Consider the following 20,428-nt stretch of genomic DNA (forward strand, 5'->3'; position numbering starts at 1 on the left):
ATTAAATTTTGATTCAAAGAAAACACATCACGCGCGTAGTGCTTGACTTTCACGAGTCGGAGTTTTTGTTACTCCGGGAACTCCACGGGAAACTGGATACGACACGAGACTGTGCCTATGCACTGCGACGATGACCGATTCCGTTGGGAATCACACTCGGCAAACGGCATAATTCACAATTTGTTAGTATCTATATATTATATAGGTAGTACAGGTACAGTTAAATTCCGTAAATATGTAGCTAAGGGAACGCGACCACGACGGTTTACGTAAATTTACGACATGAAGTACCTAAGTATAATATATAAATAATATACCACTGTTACGAAAACGACTATACAATGAACGTCGAAATTCTCGAAATACAACATTTAAATTAAATATTATAATTTTTATTGTCCATGCTCGAGTCATATTGTTTCTTTTACGAGCAACTCGTGCTGTACAAGACCATTGCAATGGAGGGTTAAGTTATAGGTTTTGTATTATTATTTTTATAACCATATATATATCTATTATGGCTCATTTATTACTACTATTATTACTATTTATTTACCTACTTTGTAATTATTTTTTCAGAGCGCTATATTAAATTTATATATACATCCGCACTCTGCACGCGGTACGCATTCTGACACAAATTTCACCTGGAAACGCGTGTTTAAAAAATAAAAAATTGTACAAGCAATTTCTTTATACAGACAACAGAATAACAATCCTATATAAGTAGATTTGTTTTCGATTCGTGAACCATAAACATTGAATTTATAAGTCGTTCCGTGTACATATTTATCCTGCACTAGGATTTGCATCACGTCATATCATATTATATTATGCATGTGTCCACTACCCCCCCCCCCCCCCCTTTAATCACCTTACATAAATATATTATATGCATCATACATATATGGTCACACACGACTGTGATTGTATGAATACGACGTGGAAAGTCGGATGTATAAAGGTACATATTATAACGCATATATAGTTATTATTCTGTATATATATTATTGTTTATATTATTCATATTAGATTTTTCTGTTTTTCTGTTTTTGTAAAACAAAATAGTATAGCAATATAGTTTCTGCATATTGTTATTAAATGCCAAGAAATAAAACCTATGGATTTGTCGAATCAAATAATAATAAAATTATAATTATAAAACCATGAAATTAGCAAACGACAAAAATTTAAAACGTATTATTATATTATTATATCACTACAACAGAGAACATCTAAACGGTGTATAATATAAGCATGACAGGTATAACCTATATCTATTCGGAATAAATTATGATTAAGAATTATTAATTTTCATTTAATGATAGAGCTATTTTCAACGTTTTAATGTTGTGGATAAATCGTTTATCTTTTGATGATTTAATTTATTAGACAAATGCACCGACTCGAACAATCATACGTGGGGATCTTTCCCTATACACTGCAGTCTTTAATCACCTCTCACTAGGAAATAATTATTATTACGAAACATAACATTACATATGTATATCTGCAATCATCTGTATTCATATAAAAGTATTTAAGTATAATCATTTACTCTCGGTTAGTCGTTAGTTTTACTTGAAAACATCGCTTGGCTTGAACACGTGCTAAACCTATACATGAATTAATATTGTACTCATCATACTATTTTATAGAAAACTATCGAACGGGGGAGCGTGCCCTTTTTATGTATAATAATAAATGTTTTACAGCACAGCTGTTTAAATATCATAGCACATTTTTTTTTATAATATATTTATGGAGGTGATCGGTAGTGTTCGTTTATGAAACATTAAACCATCTGCTTGGATGCATTTAGGTCATATAGATGTGAGCTATTCATCAGGACCGCGTCTCATAATGTGCACTTTACGTCATTTTGTCTTTTTATAATGGTTCAACTGGAAACAAAAATCTGTTTCGTAACATTCACATATATTATAGGTAGGTAGGTATTCTGCGTTTCAATGGATTTTTCACTTATATATACAATGATAAATAAGGATTTTAAACATACAAGATTGTTGTACAAGCGATGATGAGACGAAAAAAAATCGAGTATTTGATTTTATAGGCAATAAAGCTAAATATATACGAAACACTATAATATAAATGTTAATGTTTTATAATATTAAATATAAATATTATATTAGTTTTTAACCTTCTAAAACTATTCACTACCTATGTAACAAATCATAATAATAATATAACATATTTCTCTACATATTAATATTCTTTTAATTTAAAAACATTTTTCTGCTATTAAAATATATATTTAAAAATTACTAGGTAGTAAAAGTTAAAGTGGAACTTATAAATATTTTTCACATATCATTAATTTAAAAACATATATATGCCTATAGGTATTATGGACTTATTGTATGTAAATAGGTTATCGAGTACAATGTAATAATTATTAAATATTTTTTTGATCATGTAAACATTTAAAAAAAAAATTAATAGACACTACAATGTACTATATCATATTGTAATTTCGTTTATTTACCGATTTGAATCATCGAAATAATGTTTCGTTGAAGGTTTTCGGCGCTACGTTAATGCAATAGACTAATGGACTTTAACTTTTAAGTAAAAGTAATTTACTATTCGACAATACAAATATATATATTATAAATACATAGATTACATTGTTTACGTTGCGTGTCGGTTGTGCATTTCTTGATGAAACCCGTGTATAGGTATACAATTTGAACAAAATACAACTATGTACGGTACCCATTACTCATATATTATAATAATATAATCGTATAAAAGTACGTTATAACTATTAAAATATTCTTTAATATCGAACGTAAACGAGTACAACGCACGTGATGAGTGTAATATACGATACAACAAAAATATAATCCCCTATAGCTTGATTATCAGTATAACAAGTAACAACATAATATTATATGTATATAATACCACTATTGTAAGTCATATTTTTTTATAACCCTACTCTCCCTCACGCCGAAACTGCAACCAGAAATTGAATCACGATTTTAGTGTATACCTATAATATATCTGTGCACTGGTTGTGTATAGGTTTTCGGAAAAACCGCAGCTGTCGGGGTGAACGCGTGCCGAGCACAAAACCTCAGCAGTGTCGTGTATGTGTATAGGCGCGACACAGCCAGGACACGCGCGCAGGAAGGAACGCGCCCCCCTGTAATATATATCGTATATACGAAACCCTCCGAGGTATATCCTATTTCCTCTTTGAATGTGTGTGTGTGTGTGTGTGTGTGTGTGTGTGTGCGTGGGTACGCCCACCGCAGCAGCCACGCAATGTCATCAGTTGTCACTGCAATAATACCTATATAATATTATGTTATACACAGCAACTAAATGGTATTATATTTACGTTTATGATCGTCGACCTTGAATAGGCGACCATAAGACTTTATTATTATGTATTGTTTTCTGTTCCGATCGAACGACCGTGATCGCTCCGATATTATATTATATCAATATATAAGTATACTGCACATTCTAAAATAAATTAATAACATATTATATAGGCAAAGTGAAAATACACACACACTCTACAAAAATACGATTTGCGAAGCCAGATTAACTCTACACGTATGTCTTGAAAATGGTCTTATACGAAACGCGTGAACCCACATATTATTATGGTACCCATACTTAATCTATATTATACTGATAAACAGCCGCGTCGACCCTGAAACACACGTCACACGACTGGCGCGAAACTCCAATTTCAAATCTCTCTCCACGTGTGATCGATCTCGTATCGGACGGATCGAAAGACCCGCGGACCGGTCTCAATCTATATTATATAGCATACATACGGCGAGTGCATGAGAATATAATAATACTCGCGACAGACTTTCGAAAAAATGTGTTAGCTGCAATAGTAAAATATAAAACATAATACCTATATAATAGGCACGCATAATATATTACGTTGAGTTTGATACTGTTATTCTAGTAGTACTATAATAATAGTAGGTAATTATTAGAAGAAAAAAGTCTTTCCCTTCTCTAGAGGTGCTTTCGTATGTCGTTTCTGCAGTATAATTGAGGTATTTGACATATTATATTATTATTATGTATGTCTATAAAGATGTAAATAAAAAAAAAACAATAGAGTTGAGGTCGTATAAGCAGCAGAGGTCGTTTGCGTTCAAAGTTCGCCGGTGTTGACACATTATAGGACCAGCTTCACAATAGAGAATAGGTTATAAGTTATAACCCCGAGGAGGATTTGATATCGGCACGAAAGTGATAAACAATTAGAGTTTGGCATAACGCGGTACAAAGCAAGACTCGAGTCCGGCCGCGTGCGTGGATTTAATTGGAAAATACCTTACACGGAGTCTTAGAACAATCGTCGATTAAAATTGATTAGTTTGTTCAATTAAAACGAAATTCGATTTAGAGCATGGCTGTGTAATAAATCATGTTTACATAACAATCACAAATTATTTGTACAGCTGAACTTGAATCCTGTAGTCATAAATGCAATATATTTATTGGCTCTTATTATATAGGTACGCTGTGGCCGTCGTACGAATTTGCACACAATATAAAATATATTATACCTTTACTGTCAGACTTGTTCAGTGCGCAAACGATAACAATGCAAAGCCTATATGTAATAAAATATTACATAAGTGTATGTATAATATTATATTACATTTTTTTTTTTTGATCATCGCCGAGTCGTCGTAAATGGCCTCGGATTCGACATCCGTCCTGCACGGTCCACGCGCGGAATCGTCTTGGCGCACAAAACACTTAATCGTTCAATTATAAAGCTCCGCGACGATTTTTTATTTTCTGTTCGCCGAGCGCCGCACGTACACGACGGACGATTTGAGACTGATCTCGTGCCGTTTACACGCTGCTGCTCGTGAGCACGGCGTCCGTACAATATATACGAAATATACATATTGCATCTTAGGTACGTGTCCGATTTGAACTATACACACACTCGTCGTCGTGTATACCTATAGTCGTAACACGAGATCCGAAGACTTTCATCTGCGCACAGCTCTCGACCGGGACGCGTGGCTCACGGCTCGTCCGGCATCATAGCACGGTCGGATCCGTTCCGACAACAATAATGATGTCCGCGTTATCGTTTTTAATAGGTACTCAGGAAGTAAGGCCCACCGTGTTGCGCCATTCAACGCGGCGGTAAGTTCGCTGAGAAAACTATATCTGTAGACTCGTAGAGATGTTCCAGATTATCGTTATACTTTTTCTTTATATTATAATATACGTAAGACCGAAATATTTTGTTTAATGGGCAGCCCTAAAATTGTGTGTACTTTGACACACATTGTGTAGTACGAAAAGTGCAGTGTGTAGTACGAAATTTAAAAGTGTGTTATTCTAATTAAACCTTTATAATAATATTGTATATAATTTTAAATCTTCACATTTTTTTTATATTTTAATGGTTTTTGCTAAACCACATTTTAATTATTACCTATCTACAATCTACATTCTACACAAATACTCAGTAAACAATATTTTGTGTTTTTGCGTCTTATTATAGTTATTATTATAAGCTATTCATTGTTATTGAGAGTAGTTATTTTTATTATTATCAGCTTAGTAGAGACCGGTGGTATATAGTATACTAGTGTTTTAAGTGTTTATCTAGAAATAATTTAGATTTGACCGATTTGGGACTATGTGTTTAGTACGAAAATTTGTATATTTTAGGGACTGATAATGGGTATACCACAACACAAAGAGTTACGTTTTTTACAGGTTATAGCGGTAATAGTTATGATGACGAGCGTATATACCTAGAACTGAAATAATGTTTAAATTTAAGTTCGAACAAACACGTAGGTACCTACTTAATTATAAGTAAATTGCAATCGCAGACCGCAGTGATCATCACTATTATAGGTCTAATAGATCTAACCTATTATGTTTCTGTTGATCAGCGCGTGAAGGGTTTTTAAGAAATAAGCAGATTCGACTTAGTTTTGATATTTTAACTTTACAAAATGAATGACAAATAATTACGTGCACAAAACCTACTAATTTAAATATTTTTTTAAACATTTAAACTTTAAACCTTTTATCACTACTCACTAAAATCAATATTGTTAACTAATATTACACGCGAGTACACAACAAATAGTTACAATACCTATATTATTTTATAAAATGTAAACATTTATCAAACTTGTAATGGTATGTTAGATGTTGAAACCTTGAAGCAATATAAATTTAAAAAAAAACTTTGTGAAATCTGTCTTAAACATAAAAATTGATAAACTACCGTTAAGACTGGACAATAGACATTTATATGGAATGCACGTGACATGTTTACTATTTGCATAATTGGCCGACCTATCTTAGCTGTAGTTATACTGTAATATTATAATATACGTGCATGTCGGTCCATCTGATTACTTTACCGGTGAATCAATAATATAATAAAGACATCACGCTCGAAAAATATCGATTTACTACAGAGCATTTCTGTTCAAGTTATATTGTATTGTAATGTGTATAGTATATTAGTATTAAATTATATAACATACAATTTGTCTGAAAATTAGTATTTTTTGTAGAGCTGTCCGCTGCGAAGCAGTCCGGGAGTGTTAAACCTATATTCTGTACTATTTTCCGTGATACAATATAATAATATTATGTATAGTGTTTAGTGTTTACCGTTTTTGTTCGGAAACTTGTCCTCAGATCACAACCATCGTCGTAGAAATATTACGTACAACGGTCATGACTCGACGACGGCGGCGTGCATAACTCTTTATGGGAAAACGGTATACGCCATGCGTATTTCGGACGTGCCTGCCGTGGATTTAACACCATTGCCTCCGCCGACAAGGTCGCGTGCGAAAACAAACCCGCCGCCATTGTCCGCTGTCGACCAAAGACGCCAGAACATAATGCATACTGCACACACACACAGATCAAATAATACGCGAGCTGTATTGGCGGTTCGCTACGGCCAAGAGCGATGCGTACAATACAGCGTGAGTAAAATGCTGTACATAAAGTGAAATTTCGAATGGTTAGTCGACCATAGTCAACCATCGGTTATAAGGATTTTAAGTAAATATGATCGGAATGGACTAGCGCGCAGCCGGGCTTCGAAATTTATTTACATTGAAATTTCCAGAAATTATTATGGTTTGGAACGTGAAATCAAAAACGAACGCCTGTCATTCAAAAAGTAAACAACGATAATGATAAAAATGGGAAAACTATAATATTTTTTTCAAAAATGTTCAAACTTTATAATGATTTTTCAAATTGTGTAAAAAAATTTTTTAAAACGTTTATACAATTTTCGAGAAAATTATAGTTTTTACCTTTGAAAAAGAATCACCTTGTGTAAACCGCTATAAATGTACCGTGTATTGCGACATACTCCAGCTGCAGCGCGTATCGTTCCATATATTATTTTAATACCATTTAGCCATCATAGGAAAAGTCTTTACCCCTCGTGCGTCGTGGTTGGTTACATAGAAATTGAAGCTTTTAATATAATTTTATAATAGTTCTCGTGATTCACTATTAATATTAGGTACAGTGCGCGGTGTAAGCGACGACTGCAGCTGCAGAGTATTGTCCCAGACAGGGATACTGGCGGTAGCTCTGTTCGCTGTCTGTTTATGGATGTGGTTTTTCAACTGACGGCGGCGGCATTCACGGTCCGCCGACACAAACGCGTTGGCCTCGCCCGGCGTGGTGTAAAACCGATCTCGTATCAGTGGTGGTGGCTGTGGCAATCGCGTCTCGTCTCGGCACACACCGCACACATAATAATAACAACGCTAATAATAATAATGGGCCCGGGTACCATTACACGCGAAGGATTATAATAATAATATATATCATATGGAGCTGACAGACGATGCGATTCGTTATGTTTCTCGAATCGTTATAATAGTCGTCTTTTATTGGTTTTTTTCTCCCGCAAATAGTTTATTTATTAGCAAAACCACTTTTCTAATATAATATAATGAACTTGGTATTTGGATTTTTTTTTGTATGGTATCGCTAACGTATGGATGAAGTAAACATCATAAGCATTACTTCTCCCTACCCCACCGCGGGTTTGGACCTTAAGGATTTAAACAACAATTTAACATGGTGACCATGTCATGGTGCAGGTCATCCCTTATCTATAGATATAGTAGATATATATTATATATAGGTACCTATGTAGTTTAAATTTCTAGTATTAATAACATAGTTTATTTGGAAACATAGATAGTATTTACAGTTAATCCTTAAACGTATTGATAAAAATTTAAGTAAAAAGGTTCACAAGTGACTGGTGCTACTAAATTTCGCTTATAGCTACCTACCACATTTATGCAGTGACGCGTGCATGCCACAACGTCTGCATCGCTCTATGCAGTTTACACTTTACATCGACTAGCATATTATAGCAGCCAGCAAGTATCTACCTGTACTGTGTATGCATATTGCATATTATATAGTAATATGTAAATGGTGATGAATTGATTAATTTCCGCGCGTTCGATAAGTATAATAATATGTCTTAAGTCGCGTATCGAAATAGTGGGGTGGGGTATCCGAGTGAGCGCACCCTGGGCGGGTCATCGACCATCGCCTTATTTAATATAATATTATTAGGTATAATACCTACGCACGATACACGCGACGTAATATATATAGTAGTAATAGTATCTATATAATAATATATAAATGTGTATTAGCTGGATTCTTATACAGTTTATACAGCTGCAGGTGTACCGATATAGGTATACACTGTACACATGTCCATAACGTGGTCTTCGCGATATCAATATATTAATATAATAATAATATAATATAGGTAAAGGGTAACCTGCAACCTGCTACAACGTAGGTATATAGTTTAACGCACGAATTATATACGGGGAGGCGTCTACGGTATCTCCGTGAGATCGTAATACCTATACGCATAGGTACAACGCGAGAGTGCGAGACGACGATCATATTATATATTTATTATATACATTAAACACGTATCAAGTATAAGTATAATTTATTTGAGATAGCGTGCCGATAATTTATATAATATTGTGTATGTGTATGTGTACACATCAGATTGTAAGAGATCAGAATTTGTTTTAAAACGTGTCATGTGCCCGTGTATAATATTATATGACACGTTTAAGTAACGTAATTTTATTTATTTTTCATCACACACGACGTCAAAAGCGAGAACACGAAACGCGCGCTTGAAACAATCTAATAATTGTAGTCAAGCTCGCAGATATTATAATATTATATTATTATGAATTTAAAATGTTATTATTCATATTATAGAGTATACGACATCACCGAGATAATTTAATTACACTCAATTATGTTATATAATTACAGTTAACACACGACTATTTTATGAATAAATGATAATATATACGGTTGAATTTTTGTTCTAAGGGAAATTTAAAAACGTGACAGACGAATAGGTACGCAACATATTTTATGTAGGTATACAATATACATATAATGCAATTTAAGGTTAAACGTGTGGTAAAAACGATCAAGTTCTATATTTTTCCTATTTAGAATTATAAAAATAATAACTTTTCGCTAAATTTTAAATGTACAATATTACATTTAATAAATACTCATAATATATTATGTATAAATTAACTAATGATGTACCTAGAATATAATATTTAAATTTTAATTATAACCATATGAATAATATACCTAGGTTACGCATGATTTATAAGACATGTTTATGGAAAGAAATAAAAAATACAATATTGCATTATTCGAAACAATTACTTTTGTCGAATAAAATATTTAAATAAATGACAAAACATTTGTTGTTGCGTTTTTCGATTATTTCATTTGAAGTAATATATTGACATATATTATAATATAGCAAAGATATACCTAGTGGAATTTATAATTTTGACGATTGGCTCACCCAGAGAATTTAAATTATACGTATTATTCATGTCCAAAACAATAAACTCGTTTAAATTCCAATGTATTATACTATTATGTATGTGTGGACCTATTTATAACAAAAGGAAAATTGCATAATATTTTTGTATTTTTCAAGGAACTAGCTTATCATTTTATTCACCTTATAAGTTATACAATGTACATTTAAAAAGTAACATTGTTATACATTTATACATGATTCTTTACAGTTGGTGAGAGTTTTTAAATTGTTGGCTACTAATTTCATACCTATAATATGTAAATTAGAATTTCACGTATTTACCTTAAACTGTGAATGATTCGTATTTTTAATTCTACATTGGACTCTGATGAATGATGAAAATACTAAATTGTATTCATAATGTACAACTTGATCTAATGTTTATTAATTTAACATTTCATAGTAAAACTTTTATAACAACTCTCTATAAAGCTTATTCTATATTCTTGTACAAAAGTAGAGATTTGTTATAAATGGTGTGACTAAACGAAATATGCTAGTTGTTTTTTATTATTTATTTTATCAAGTATAATGTCATGACACAACAAATAACAGAAAAAATATGGTTTAAAATTGTACTCTTTAAAAAATCGGTTAAATAAGAATGCTGGAGGATTACATTTATGAAATAATATTGGCAATAGTGGGAATATAACGAAAATTTAAGAGAATAGTTGAATATCAGATGAACCGAGAGGAATAACTAAAGAAGCACATGCAAAATAAATAGTTTATATTTAATAATATAATGTATTACACTTTATAACTTACCATAATAATTAGTCGTAATTAATTAGAGTAAATTAAATGCGTATAGGTATATGAATAATTTTGAAATTAATTCATGACAAAATGTACTAAAAATGTATACGATTTGATAAATTACATTATAATCTTAGAATAATTAAATCGAATAAGAAGAAATTATTTTTAAAATGGACACATTTAAAGAAGTTGTGAAATTTAAATTTATACAATAAAAAAAAAATGTGATAATCTTTTATGAGCACTCAAAAATAGAGACGTTAAAGATTTGTAACTGACGGAGTACTGAAAATAACTGCGTTTAGTAAATAATAATATAAGACTAACATTCAACGATCCCACCCACTTTCACCCCGCTAGACATAAACATCTGCCCTTTTGGGGTGCAAATGCGCGCCTACTTGGGGGAAGGGTCATTTCAGGGTTTAAAATAGAAAATCTGACACGCAATTCTTTGTTATTTTGACGAAAACTGTAGTTTTCTGTTAAAACTTATAACTACAACACGGCAAAGCAATTCGAGTTCCGATTAACATACACCCACATAAGTAATCGGGTACAGTAAGTATAAGTAAGTAAACGGTCCAATCAAACATTCAAGTAAACGAATAACGAATAATTATTCGATTTAATTGACCACGGTCTACGAATGAATAATTAATGTTTGCTAAATGCTAATATTACCATTCGTATAGGTACTATGTATAATTTGAAGCAATAATTGATCAGTATTATGTATATGATATAGATCTGTATTATCTATTACACAACATTATTTATTTTATTCCAAGAAACGTGTAGATAATATATCACACTGCATACGGTATTTACTCAGACGTATTACACTGTACAATAACGCTTACAGCAATAATAATATATAACGTATAATGTACATCTAGTCCATTCTCATTCGGATTTATATTCTGATAAACCGCCCAGAAGCCGCGTCACGTTGTTCCAGAGGTGTGGCGATCGCACGTGGAGATCGTTATTATAGGTACATTTGACCTCTGGAAAAATCGAAGAGTGACAGCAGGATCGAGTGAGAGTGTGATCGGGTCAAGTCCGAACGATTTTCAGTTCAGGTCACTATTATGATTCGATGATAGAAAAAAAAATTGTATATTCAATTTTCGGTAGAAAGTGCGATGATGTACAAGTAAACCACTATAAGTATGCCAAGTTGAGATAAGTACAATCGACTAATATCGTTTGAAGTGAATCATATTATATGAAATCATAATGTATTTTCTAACCATATGGCAATGAAAACATAACTACTATTATTAGAGAGTGAACAAAAATTATCTAATATTCATTATTTTACCATTATAACGTATTCTATATACACATCGTCAAACACTTGTATATTATCACAATTACGGTGTGCATTATCACGCCATGCCATATGGAAGAGCCGAGAAGTTAACGATATGTCTAATAACATTACACGGAATGTTGCACTTTGTAAAATATTATTAAATAATACCATCACTGTCTGGAGTCTGCATACAACATGAAAAGAAGTTTAAATTATTTTTTAAATTTCTATTTATATAATATGTGAAACATAAAAAGCTAGTATTAATAAACCTATCTTATCAAGTGATATTTTAATTATTTGTTTTTATTTTTTATTATTGTATAATTTACAATTAGATAAACATAAATACCTATACAATTTCAAATAAGAAAGTAAATAATAAACTGTCAGCATCTTACTGTTTAATTATTTAAATTGAAACATTATTTTATACAGATAACAGTCCAATTAGAAAATAATAAATATAGTATCGTTTGTGTCTGAATGAAAGAAAAAATTGCCGGTCAAACGTCTTAGTTGAAAGCTAACACGCTATGTTTGAGTCCGGCGAAGTAGCTTTGAAATGATTTATAGGCTTCCCACGTAAGGTACTTGGAAAATAAAATCGTTGAAGATAAATTATAAAGGACAAGATCCACTAGAATACAAATAACGCACCGTCAGATTTATTTTTGCAAAAATATAATTAAATCAATGTTATTGTATAGGTACGTCTTAATAGATGATTATATAATATTATAATATATAATATATAGGTATTCTATCGATATATTATAAATTATAACACACATAGACGACAAACAGGTGGAACACAAACATAATAGTCTTAGAAGTTGGGCGACTGAGACACGAGTCGCTGATAATATTTTTAGTCGATTTTTTTTGCCTTTAATATTGCGAACTCCTACGTACTCATGGCTCAGTGACTTGTCAGTGTTTTAACTTATCATTAAAATAAATATTAAACACTGTTATAATGTTATTTACCATAATATTATGTATAGTGTGTTATATATGATTATATATTTTTACCAATATAAACGTCAGAGTATAGCCGCGGGATCGCAGGCGTTCAAAATATTGTAAACAGTTCGTTTTGCGAAAAATCACAACATTGCTGCCGCAGTAAGTTGTATATAACTAATATAACATACATTATAATGATATACCTAGCCCGGGAATAGCGAGTGGAAAGTAAAACTCGGACGGCTTACACCCGTACACTATAATATTATTATTGGATACCTATAATGACACGTTACTTCCACACTTTAACGCGTACCTACACGGCGATGATGACTGAAAGTTGTACACTGCACACCTACGCGAACTGGTATCACGCCATATATATAACTATAATGTTTATTTTTTGAAAAACTACTAAATATAGGTACATCCCAATAAAATCTGTGGTACATATCTTTATACTGTGGCACATTATTTTATATTATATTTTAGATTCTGAGTGGAACGATGAATGTATTGATTTTACAATGATATGTGTTTTTTTATTTTTTATTTTATTTTTGTGTCTATCATCACCTTTTAGGACAGTAAAAGTGCTTGGATTTTCTTCAACAGTACCTTTTCTGATAGGAAATTGATTAGAATTTTTCCAATAATTTTCAAAAGCGCCGTGAAAAACAAAAGAAAAATTAAGGAAAAACGGGAATTTTTACGCAAAAGCTGTTTTCGAGAAAATCGATTTTGGTTTTTGGTGTAACTTTAAAACGAATGACTGTAGATACATGACATTTTCACTGGTTGTTTATATTTCCATTTTCTATACATGATAAAATTTTCAAAATATTTTGATTTGTTTTGAGCTGTTTACGGACATTGTAAGTTTTCAATTTTTTTAGTTTTTTTTTCTATAAATATCAATAAAGTTTTATCTATTGGGCCAAAAAGTGTAAAAAATTAATACAAGGCTCCTGATACATTTTTACAATAGCAGTTGAAAAATATTAAAAATACATAGGCACAATTATCTTTTATAAGCATTTCATGTTGAAATGTTGACAAAATTTATCAAAATTAAAATTGAATAACTATTTTAGATATTTTGTTGTGATTGTGTAATATTATTTGTGGGTACTTGAAACTTCTAAAGTATACTGTTATATATCTATGATAGTACCACGGTTTGTTGTTGATGTATAACGCGTTACCTAATGGATATTGTGATATGATTAATTTGGAATTTATTATTGATACCTATTATGGGTCAATTTTTTTTTTAATACTTTAGATAAGTATACCTATAATAGGTATGTCTAATACCTAGTCTGACAAACCGTCTCCGCTCTGAATCGTTTTTCTTATACAGTGATATTATATCATTGAATTCAAATTTAATACTATCCATTATACAGTGACCCACTTGTAACCTACTGTACAGCAGAGCGAAATCCACTTACCCACCTTTTTTTAATAATAATATTATGATAATATATATATGTATATAGGCACACAGCATCTGAATTATTTGTAATAATGTACTAAATGCGCAACACCAATAAAGATACTTGCAATTGCAACGTCTATACTTGTCTACGAGCAAAAACAAAATCGTGCTGCGAACCGAGCTGATTTTATATCATACATTATTTGACAGTGTGCAGTTTTGCGCAACCGCGGGGTTTCGTCACGATCGACATTTATCCCTGACATTTTTTTTTTTTTGGCATCTTATCTACGAACAAGTATCTATGGATATATAATAATATCATGCTATAGGTATAGCAGCTCCATTTAAACGAGCATAAATCACTGAATATTATATTCTGAAAATTCTCTATATATGTACGCGTATTCAATATAAATTATAATATATAATATCGTGATTCGTGACGACTTAATCATCGTATATTAAAATAATACCTATAAAATGCTCACATTAAAGTATACAAATTGTTTTATTTTCAAGTACATATATAACCTACCTGAAATACATAACTTTGTAAATGGTAATCGCACAACACTTAAAAAAATCAAAATATTACAACAAGAGATTTAAAGTTGAGGCGAAATCGTTATTATATAGTATAGAGTAATTTATTTCTATAACTAATGGCTCAAGGCCAATACATTAATATAACAATTAGTGAAATATTCATATGTGTACGATATACGTACCTACAAACGTATGACTCAACTTAATTTTGGACTTGTCTGTATAACAAAATACAAGAACTACATACGTATATGATGGTATTTTTTGCTTTTGAACTACCTATTTGTAATATTTTTTGGGAGGGAATTAAAATGTTTATGCTCTTAACCTAACATATTTTGACGAGAAATGTTTTTATTAAACGAACAACTATTAAAGTATGTTTCAGCCTTCTTGAGATTTTATATTTTAACATGGCAGTATAGTGAGTAACCGACATACCGATATGGTTGTCTATGCAGACCTAAGGCAAGTAGTTAATTCAGAGCAAACTTTAAATGTATACCTACGTATCTTATGTATCTATAGTCGTGTGTATGGTATGTAGAAAACTATGCGAAGGGGATACGTTAACTTTCATAAAATTAAGTGAATTTATATCGTTTTTATACAACATATATTTTGAGTAATAGACAGTGCGCTGTAAACATAGGACCTTGGATTCTATTATAAAATCATCTTGAGTATTATTACATAATTAATTATAATATGCGAATAATAACTTACTATTACTAATTGAGACTGCTTGGCACTTGGTAGATACTAATATACCTATATTATCATTCATTATTTGATTGGATATATACACAATTATATAAACACATATTAATCAATCTCCCCGAGATGTGTGGTCTATATTACGCACACTATTGATGTAAATACTGACTCGTTTAACTACTCGATTTAGAATATATCATTCAACTAGACCTTTTGATATATTGACTTGTTCGATATACCTGTACGCCAAATTTGGTAAAAACCATAAAACGCGTTCTTCGGAGTTATTGTGTCAATGAATGGTTGCACATGGAGTTGTGTAAATGGCGTATAATAATAATTATAGTACCATGCTGTCCGTGGGAGAGCCAATATAATACATATAAATAAGCCGAAAGTAGTCCCAATCAAAAACTATACAATTATTTTTAACAGTATTTATAGACGTGTTTGACGGACACGGAAAAATACATTAATAGTAACCCAAAACGGCATCAAAATATGAAATCAGCTTACGTTGACTTCCGTATGACTATACAGTTCAAGGGAAAAGGGACGTGAGAGGTTTTCACACGTTTAAACGCAATTACCAGAACAAACCGATTTTTGACATACATTCTAGTCGAATTTTACGATAAAAAAAACAAATTATAATTATAATTTATCAAAATTTTAGGTGGGTAGAGAAGACAGTTATAGTATTGTTTAGTGGCCTATAGGTCAGACGAGAGCGGAATTGCCCGTGGGACGCAGCGTTCAAGATCAAGGAAATTGAGATTGCACGTGATCGTTGAGATTTATCCGCCACACCATCGGTGTTATAGGTATAAACGAATTATGAAATGCTCTTAAAATAATAATAGAACTTTTTTATTTTTACCTTTCAATGCAGCGTGCATGTGTGCACGTGTATATTATATTATTATTATGTACTATAAATATATAATATACATATACATATGCCTATATATATGTATAGAAGTGTGCATGTAAGTATTACTTATATACATACCGATACCTATTAAATTGTATTCAGTATACCTACTATACGTATGTACACATTTATGTATAATTAAGTGAATCGCATGATGCCTATTGTTTTGAGCCGAGGATCTCATGACTGTTTTAATGTGTGCGCGAGTGCGCGTTTAAAAAAGTGAAAATTTCCATCCGAAGCGACCGTCCACGAGACTTTTCACTTCGATCCGACGTCTTCCCATGATGGGCCCGCAGCCACGATGACTGATGACGGTCTTGTAATAATAATATAATAACAAACGCCAAAACGAACGTTTAGAACGAGAACATCTGTAATGAACGCGTGTGAAGAACTTTCGAAACGGACCCTTTTTATTCCTCAAATATATTTATACACACGGATAATATAATATATTATTATAACTGGAAGCCGTACATAACCATATAGAGCTGTCACTTATTATATGCACACATGGGTACTGTGGTGCCGACGAGATCACTCGCCCGCGAACAGATAGGTACTCGCGCGATGAGGACGTAGTTATATATATACACATATATTATAATATTATTATGATAACATCACATCCGTGATCTTTCAAAGTTCAAGAGTTTGAAAAACCATAATTTCACACTCCATAATAACAATATGTACGACGTATATATTATATTAAAACAACACCAAAACTAAAGTAAAAATTATATTTCGAAATTAATTAATGATGCACGTAAAATGAATAATATGTAGGTACGCCATATTTACTATGTATAAATAAGTATAATTATACGTGTATATTATTAATTACTATTTAGTGATAGTAATTATTTACAAGATGTAAGACGTATTATTTTGGTAAATATGCGGCCATATGAAGGAACACATAATGAACCAGGCCAAGGAATTTTAAGCTCTCGGTGTTGGATATCATAATCACGGCCATCGTCTTAACAGTTTATACTTCATAGTGTAATTTTATTATTATTCGATGAGCTCAAAATCCGTGTTAAGATAATTAAAAAAAAATTGTTTTCAAATATATACTGTAATCGATCTCCACTAATGTTGTACAGCTTTACCGATTTCATTAATCGTCGAACCAACTCGTATCAAACCAATCAAACTCGATTACTATATGTATGACCAAAATTATTGACTTTATATCTAGATTTGGTAAAAACAGAAAACTCGTTTAATAATGTCAACGAACCGTGGCGACCGTGACGAAATCCTAATAATACAATTTTTTCAAAGGGTAAGAATAATAAAATATCGCATGTTGTGATGGATTTAAAAAGTAGTTTTCTAAAACGTCGTGATTGCGCGTGAACTTTAAATGTTGTACAGTGAATTTAAGGTATTAGGTAATATTATGGTTCTCTGCAGTGTTGAATCATTTGAACGTTTTGAATTCGTCGGTTCGTACGTATTACACAAAAAAACGTTGTGATAACGTGATTTTAATACCATTGCAAGCGGATACTGAAAAAATATAAGCAATTAACCATTGTTTTATTTGTTTAACGTGGACCATGAAAAAAAAATCGTTCGACTATTACGTAGTGTGGTACAATCATACGCATATCTAATAGGTATCTATGTAATTTAAAACACGACCGTGGCTCTAGAATATCATTTTACGTCAATCTAACGGTTTAAATCTTAACGAATTATGTCCATAGCGAAACGATAAAAATATAAACACACTTTTAACACGTTTTACGAGTATACAGTTTAAATGCATAGTTTATATTATATTTATAATGAGCAATTTAGTATTTTCTTCGTTTTTGTTGTTTTTTCTTTCGTTTATGCTCTTAAATTAGAATTATTATTACGACACAAAAAAAAACGATGTCGTGAAATAGTCGCGGCATATCCTCGGTACTAATTTCATTTTAAGATTTGTTTAGATTTTGCGGTTTCAACCAGTTCCATGACATTTTCAAATTACAAAGTTTTCACCCACTTCGACCCCTCTCGCGCGTGTACGCCAAATGTAGTAACGAGGTAGGTAGTTCGTGGATAGGTATAGACTCAGTGAGACACTTGCTCAATATACGAATTACGTCAGTGGCGTTATTACAATTTACAATACATAGGTACCTACAACCATCATTCGTAAATTTTCCGTGTGCCATACACGTACAGGAATCACATCACGCGAATTATCTCCGAAACGATTCAGCACAATCATTGCTCATAATGAATTAATATAATATTATAATAATAATATATCCGAAAATTGTTTGGTAATAACCCCGTGCGATGTACATAAAGATACGATACCGACAGTAATTAGTATGCTATTGGTGTGCTCGAAAAAATTTATCAAAATAAAAAACGTCACTATTACAAATTACGAAAGCACTAAACAGGTACCTATAGAGAGACCGTCCCAAGGTCCATTTCGTGCGTTTGAAATATTTAGTATTATTATTACTTTTTTTTAATCATTTCTTTTTCCATGGCCTTCGTCGACACCGCTTCGAATCATAACGTTTCGGAGCATATAATACGAGTCTCTTATAAGCTTAACTGAAGTCCTTGCCATATATATATATGTTATATTTATGTAATGCAAATAATAGTAATTATGTACTATAGGTACACAGTATTTAAATAATAAAAATAAATTGTGTAAAATTATAAATAAATAAAAAAAAAACAACTAGGTACTTACTTATAAATTAATACATAAATTAGTACATATACTTATCAAATCTATATTGCCTACATTTTCGTCCAATATTGTTATCTGTTAAGAGTCTTATAAAATCGCTTAATTAAAAAAGGGCATTAATAATAATATTTTTAGTACACATGCATTGCCTTAAAGAAAGTATGTTAAAAAAAAAATCATTTATACAAAAAACATTTGATTGATGAATTAAATTGTATATGAAATAAAAATATTTTTATTGTTCTGACAACCGTGGAAAAGTTTATATGGTTGTAAAAGTTAACTAATTTGGTTTAAAATTGTTCGTAAAACAATTAGTTATATTAACGTACATGTCGACCTAGTCTCAAAGTGATTGTCCTTTACTTTGTTTGGGTAAGTTTCTCATTTAAAAAAATACTTTCTGAAAACATAATATATAAATCATTAATTTAACATTTTCTTCTTCTTTATTATGTGATACTATTTTCGTATTATTATTAATATTACTATTATTGTTATTAATGTTTCATATTTTTATTTTTACTGTATAATTTGTAAAATATTATGGAATTGTCGTAATTAATAAGACCATAATGTTACTATGTTTTGAGTATAGGGATAGGTATAAAGTGCGTCATGCGTTTGGGTGAATTATCTTTTTACCCACATAATGAAAGTTGTGCTTGAGAAAGTATGATGCAATATAAAAGATAAAATTGTAAATTTTTAAAGATGAAGATAAAAATATTATATAAAATATATTGGGAATTTAATCATTTAAAATGTTTAATCACACACACTTATATTTCACTGCTTACATTTTTTTTTTTTAAGTTTAATAGTATTTTAACTTGATTTTTAATCATTTCAATTTTTAATCACACACGCGAAAAAAAAACAATCCACTTTTAATCATACCCGTGGAATTCATGGACATTTCCAAGTAAAAATGAGAGGGAAAATGGATTGATAAAATACAAAATCCCAGGATATTAAAAAAAGATCGTCCAAACACATTATCACATTACAATGTTCAAAATTGACCAAAATAAAAATTTAAAATAAGTAAGTACATACTTTGA

General features: G+C 31.2%; 1 protein-coding gene across 2 annotated transcripts in view; it reads right to left on the reverse strand.

The window, feature by feature from the left end:
* LOC100570719 overlaps positions 1 to 20,428 on the reverse strand; it is a 48,268-nt gene that overhangs the window by 12,754 nt on the left and 15,086 nt on the right. The window contains exon 1 of one of the 2 annotated variants that reach the window (XM_016804662.2): positions 4,670 to 5,308. The exons of the other annotated variant lie outside the window; for it this stretch is intronic. The gene's annotated coding sequence lies outside the window, so the exon portion shown is untranslated. Of the gene's footprint in view, positions 1 to 4,669; positions 5,309 to 20,428 lie in introns of those variants that run through there. 2 annotated transcript variants of the gene reach the window in all.

This window comes from Acyrthosiphon pisum, chromosome A1 (assembly GCF_005508785.2).
Source record: "Acyrthosiphon pisum isolate AL4f chromosome A1, pea_aphid_22Mar2018_4r6ur, whole genome shotgun sequence".
In the NCBI taxonomy this organism is placed as follows: domain Eukaryota; kingdom Metazoa; phylum Arthropoda; class Insecta; order Hemiptera; family Aphididae; genus Acyrthosiphon; species Acyrthosiphon pisum.